Raw genomic sequence first — 6564 nt, forward strand, 5'->3', positions numbered from 1 at the left:
TCTAAGCTTTGCAGTTCTTCAATTGAGCATTCTTCTAAATTAGAACCCAAAACTTTCCGGGTGGCCACTGCCCGCGCCGGACCGCCTCTTCTCGCCAGGTAACCACCCACCATCCCCTTTCCTTTATTAGAACAGAGCTAGCTGTTCACATGTTGAAGAAAAAGGTATTTGCTTATGTTGTTGCCGCAACGACAACTTTGTGTTGCTAGGAAGTAGGAACGGAGCCAGCATGAACCACTCCTCGGCCAGCGCGCAGCGTGAGGACGAGCAGTACAAGGACGTCCGCGCTGCCGCTGCGGCCATGACCGGGGCGCAGGTGGAGGCGGCGCTGAACCGCAAGAACGTTGAGGTGCTCCAGGGCGAGGAGGAGCACATCGCCACGATGGTGCCGGACGAGACCATCGGCGGGTCGCCTGACGGTGGCGAGGACGCGTCGTGGGTGCCCGACCAGGACACGGGCGTCTTCGGCCCAGGCGCCCAGCCCATGTCGACGCCCACGGCGGGGCAGCGCATCCCACGCCGCCGCACCTGTTCGGAGGCGCCATTACGGCCACCACGGAGGGGTCGGCGTCGGTGCTGGACCAGGCGGTGTTCCTCCGGGAGGAGGACATGGAGGACGTCGAGAGGCCTGCCGCCGTCGACATGGCCAACGCCAACGCAGATGTCAACGACAGCATCAAGAACTACTAGTGCAACTTACTTAGCTCCATCGATCAGTCAGTCCTCACTAGTAGAAAATGGGTCAAATGTGAAGCACATTAGCGCCGGTTTAATTTTGAGCCGGCACTAATGTGTCCATTAGTGCCCGTTCCAACGGCTAGCCGTCCGCTCTCATTAGTACCGGTTCATGGTGAACCTTTAGCACCGGTTCGTGCCACGAACCGGTACTAAACAGAGTGGGGGCAGGGTGTTGTCAGTCTGGGCCCCTCCAACACCTTTAGTACCGGTTCGTGGCACGAACCGGTACTAAAGATCGTCGTAAGTAAACCCTTCGTCCACCCGAGCTCGCTCTGTTCTTCCCCTTTCCCCTCTCCTCCTCTATTCTTCCCATCTCTTCCTCGAGCTCATCACACATTTTGCCCAAAATTTGTCAAGATTTGAAGGCCCCCATCCATTTAAATGATCACAAAGGATAGCAACTTTGTCCTTTCATCTTGCATTGCTAGATTAGCTCTTGCAATGCTTTGTATAGTGATTAATTTGTGATTTTAGTAATTTGGGAGGAATTATATATGCTAGTATTTGATTTATATGCAATTTGAGGTCAAAAATAACACTTAGTTTGCATATGTAGGTGTGGTTTACTTAGTGCCTTCTAAATTTCCGTCGTAACCACCGTCGATCGCCCGCACCGTCCCGTCGCCGGCACCACCTTGTGGTGAGGCTCTTGTTCATGAATGTTTTACATTACAAAATTGATGTTTGTGTGATTTGGATATATATTTACTCATATAACTATCTTACCCGTACGTTGTTTGTTATACATAGTGCCATGGTTTTGATATCCGTCCCCGTCGGCCCTCGTCCTTGTTATGATTCGGATGTGGTATATTTTCTGTTAAAACTAGTTGTTGCATTTCGTGTTTATGACAAATTATGCCCATCAAGTTGACATAGATATTTTAGGAGGTATGTGAACCAGAAATTCCAACCGACCCTATTGTCGAGAGGTTAAATTTAGTTGAAAGAGAAAACGAGTATTTGAAAGAAAAATTGAAAAGAACTAAGGGGGAGAAGATGGAATTGGAGTTGCATGTTGCCGATGTCGTCGATGATCATAAGATCAAGATGGAGAAAATGCGCTTGAAGATTAGAAAGATTAGAAAATATGCCATTGATAGTGTGGCTTGGTATCATTATGCTGTTGGATCAATTGTTACCTTAGTTGCGATCTTGATCGCATTTGTTGTTGTATTTAAATTCTTTACCTAGAGAGTTATTTGTATGTTGCATTTAATTAAGTGTTGTATATGAACTTTATGTATGAACTTGTATTAATTTGGTCTATTTGGTGTTGTGTAATGAAGATGAGCCGACAATGGATGTATGATGACCGATGCTCTCCCGAGTTCATTAATGGCGTGCATACTTTTCTGCTTTCCGCTGAGGCAAACAAGCGGGCGGATGGTTTTATGCCTTGTCCATGTGCTTGCTGTAAGAATGGTCACAATTACTCTACGTCAAGAACCATTCACGTCCAGCTATTTGAGTCCGGTTTCATGCCCCACTATAATGTTTGGACCAAGCACGGAGAAAGAGGGGTTATGATGGAAGACAATGAAGAAGAAGAGGACGACGACAGCTATCCTGGCCATGGGTTCCTTGAATATGATGATACAACAATGGGGAAATAAGCTGAGCCGGCAATGCGGGAAGAAGCTAAAAAAAAGGCATGAGACGAGCCCGCTGATGATCTAGGTCGGGCCATTGCCGATGCAAAGAGAAACTGCGCAAGTGATTTGGAGAAGAAGATGTTGCAGCGCATGTTAGAGGATCACAAGAAATTGTTGTACCTGAATTGCGAAGCTGACAAAAAAAAAGTTGGGCACCACACTGGAATTGCTGCAATGGAAGGCAGAGAATGGTGTATCTGACAAGAGATTTGGAAAGTTGCTGGTAATGATAAAGAATATGCTTTCAAAGGACAACGAATTGCCCGAGAGTACGTATGAAGCAAAGAAGGCTGTCTGCCCTCTAGGGTTAGAGGTGCAGAAGATACATGCATGCCCTAATGACTGCATCCTCTACCGCGGTGAGTACGAGGATTTAAAAGCTTGCCCGGTATGTGATGCATTGCGTTATAATATCAGTCGCGATGACCCTGGTGATGTCGAGGGCGAGCGCCCCAGGAAGAAGATTCCTGCCAAGGTGATGTGATATGCTCCTATAATACCACGGTTGAAATATTTGTTTCAAAACAAAGAGCATGCGAAGGCGATGCGATGGCACGGAGAAGACCGTAAGAAAGATGGAAAGTTGAGAGTACCCGCTGACGGGTCGCAGTGGAGAAAAATTGAGAGAAAGTATAGGGAGGAGTTTGCAAGTGACCCAAGGAACATATGGTTTGGTCTAAGCGCAGATGGCATTAATCCTTTTGGGGAGCAGAGCAGCAACCATAACACCTGGCCTGTGACTCTATGTTTGTATAACCTTCCTCCTTGGTTGTGCATGAAGCGGAAGTTCATTATGATGCCAGTGCTCATCTAAGGCCCTAAGCAACCCGACAACGACATTGATGTGTACCTAAGGCCATTAGGTGAAGAACTATTACAGCTGTGGAATGGAACAGGTGTACGTGCGTGGGATGAGCACGGACAGGAAGAATTTAACCTAAAAGCATTGCTGTTCATGACCATCAATGAGTGGTCTGCTCTTAGTAACCTTTCAGGACAGACACCTAAGGGATACCGCGGATGCACGCACTATTTGGATGATACCGACAGTATATATTTGGATAGTTGTAGGAAGAATGTGTACCTGGGACATCATCGATTTCTTCCGAGCAGGCATCCCGTAAGAAAGAAAGGCAAGCACTTCAAAGGTGAGGCGGATCATCGGACGAAGCCTCGCCACCGTACTGGTGCTGATGTACATGATATGGTCAAGGATTTGAAGGTAATCTTTGGAAAGGATCCTGGCGGACAACCTGTTCCGAAGGACGCTGACGGACGCGCACCCATGTGGAAGAAGAAATCTATATTTTGGGACCTGCCATATTGGAAATACCTAGAGGTCCACTCCGCAATCAACGTGATGCACGTGACGAAGAATCTTTGCCTGACCCTGCTTGGCTTCTTGGGCGTGTATGGGAAGACAAAAGATACACCAGAGGCACGGGAGGACCAGCAACGTATGCACGGAAAAGATGACATACATCAGGGTCAGGCCAGCTACGCTCTTACCAAAGAAGAGAAGGAAATCTTCTTTGAATGCCTGGTCAGTATGAAGGTACCGTCTGGCTTCTCGTCGAATATAATGGGAATAATAAATATGGCAGAGAAAAAGTTCTAGAACCTAAAGTCTCATGACTGCCACGTCATTATGACGCAACTGCTTCCGGTTGCATCGAGGGGGCTTCTACCGGAAAACGTTAGATTAGCCATTGTGAAGCTATGTCCATTCCTCAATGCAATCTCTCAGAAGGTAATCGATCCAGAAATCATACCAAGGTTACAGAATGATTTGGTGCAATGTCTTGTCAGTTTTGAGTTGGTGTTTCCACCATCCTTCTTCAAGACCATGACACACGTCCTAGTTCATCTTTGCAAAGAGATTAATGTTTTGGGTACTGTATTTCTACACAATATGTTCCCCTTTGAGTGGTTCATGGGAGTCTTGAAGAAATATGTTCATAGCCGTGCTAGGCCAGAAGGAAGCATCTCGAAGGGCCATGAAAATGAGGAGGTCATTGAGTTTTGTATCGACTTTATTCCTGATCTTAAGCCGATTGGTGTTCCTGAATTGCGGCATAAGGGCAGACAGGATGGAAAAGGCACGCTAGGAGGGCATCAAATAATATGTATGGATGGGCATTCTCTCACTGAAGCACACTACACAGTTCTACAGAATTCCGCCTTGGTGGCTCCGTATATGGAGGAACACAAGAATTTTCTACACTCCAAACACCCGGAGAAGTCTGACGACTGGATTACACGTGAACAAACAAGGACTTTTGCCGGTTGGTTGCAGAAACGTGCCATGCATGATGGCGATATTGAAGATGACCTGTACTCGCTGTCCCAGTTACCATGTTCGAATATAATGACTTCCAAAGGATACCATATAAATGGGAATACATTTTACATGATCACCCAAGATAAGAAGAGCACCAACCAAAATAGTGGTGTCCGCTTTGATGCAATAACCAACACGGGAAAGGAAACATATTATGGTTACATAGAGGACATATGGGAACTTAACTATGGAGGTGGTTTGAAGGTCCCTTTGTTTCGGTGCAAATGGGTCAATATGACACAAGGCAGAATAATGGAAGATCCGCAGTACGGAATGATAACAGTGGATCTCAACAATCTTGCGTATGCAGACGAACCATTCGTCCTAGCCAATGATGTGGCACAGGTTTTTTATGTGAAAGACATGTCTACCAGGCTGTGAAAAAGAAAAGATAAGGAAGCGAATGGATCATACGACGAGCCAAAGCGCCACATAGTTCTTTCAGGAAAAAGAAACATCGTGGGAGTGGATGACAAGACAGACATGTCAGAAGATTATGAAAATTTTGATAAAATTGCTCCATTCACAGTGAATATTGACCCGAGCATCCAGTTAAATGATGAAGATTTTCCATGGCTATGGCGCAAAGGGACACACGCAAAGAAAAAGTTTCACACCCAAAGATCTGGGATGTGATCGGCTTCACTATCATCACTTTCTTCTTTGTTTCACACCCAGGAGGGAATCTCTGTACTATTTAGGGTAGTTATGTGTTTTGGCATTTGAAACGCGAAGAAATTTTATGTGCAAACAAATTCTTTCATGCATTTACTGATTTTTTCAGCTAAATGACCCTGAAATTGAAAAGCATTTCAAATGAACTCAGAAAAGGTTGAAAGTTGGCATGGTATCGTAATTTCACCCACATAGCATGTGGAAAAAAGTAGAGAGGGTTACGGCAAAAACTGGATGCACTTCGTGTATAAAATGGACAATCTCTTTCGAAGTATCAGGGTTTCGGACGAAAACTCATCTGTTACAAGGGCATTACATTTTTTAAATAACCTAAGCAGTACCAAATTGAATATAATGATAAAACACACTAATATTAAACGTAAGAAAAAAGAATCACTGAAAAATCTATTTTCAAAGTTAAGTTATTCACAAACTAGTGATTCACACAAAATTTCAAATAATTCAAAATTTAAACTATTCAAATTTGAAAACTACCGGCACTAACAGAAAGTTTGTAATTTTTTGTTCCTAAAGCAAAAATATTCACAAAGAAACTCTAAATACAGCAAAAAACAACTCAAAAATAAATAAAACAAAAATAAATAAAGCAAAAAAATAAGAAAATAAAAAAGCCCGCCTACTGGGCCAGAGCGGCCTGCATACGACTAGAAACACAATGTTTTGTTGGGCCAGGATGCAGGCCTGCAAAGGCTCAGTAGGCCCATAGGGCAGCAGAGAACAGGTAGGCCCAGTAGGCCTGCTTTGGAGAGGAGCTCGAGAGAGCTACCACACTGGGGCTTATAAACCAGTGCGGACGCCCCTCGGCTAGTGAGGTGGGACTAAACTTGCTGCACCGCACCTGCGCCAGCGCACCCCTTTAGTACCTGGTGGTGGCTGCAACCGGTACTAAAGAGGGGGTCTTTAGTACCGGTTGGTGCCACCACCCGGTACTAAAGGGGGGGGGGGGGCGCTTCCCGCCGCTTGACCTGGCCAAAACAGACCTTTAGTACCGGTTGGTGGCTCCAACCGGTACTAAAGGGGTGTTCTATATAAGAAATTGCTTCAAAAAAAAATTCATTTCTCATCTCTCCCTCTGCTTCTTTCTCCTCCGCCCCATCGCCGCCGCCCCTCGTCGCCGCCCCCGTCACCGTCCCC

General features: G+C 45.7%; 1 pseudogene; it reads left to right on the forward strand.

Annotated features, from left to right (window-relative positions):
* The first annotated feature begins 229 nt into the window (after positions 1–229).
* The window catches only part of LOC119284224, a 47807-nt pseudogene continuing 41472 nt past the window's right edge, over positions 230–6564 (forward strand).

The sequence above is a fragment of the Triticum dicoccoides genome, chromosome 4A (genome assembly GCF_002162155.2).
Source record: "Triticum dicoccoides isolate Atlit2015 ecotype Zavitan chromosome 4A, WEW_v2.0, whole genome shotgun sequence".
NCBI classification, from domain to species: domain Eukaryota; kingdom Viridiplantae; phylum Streptophyta; class Magnoliopsida; order Poales; family Poaceae; genus Triticum; species Triticum dicoccoides.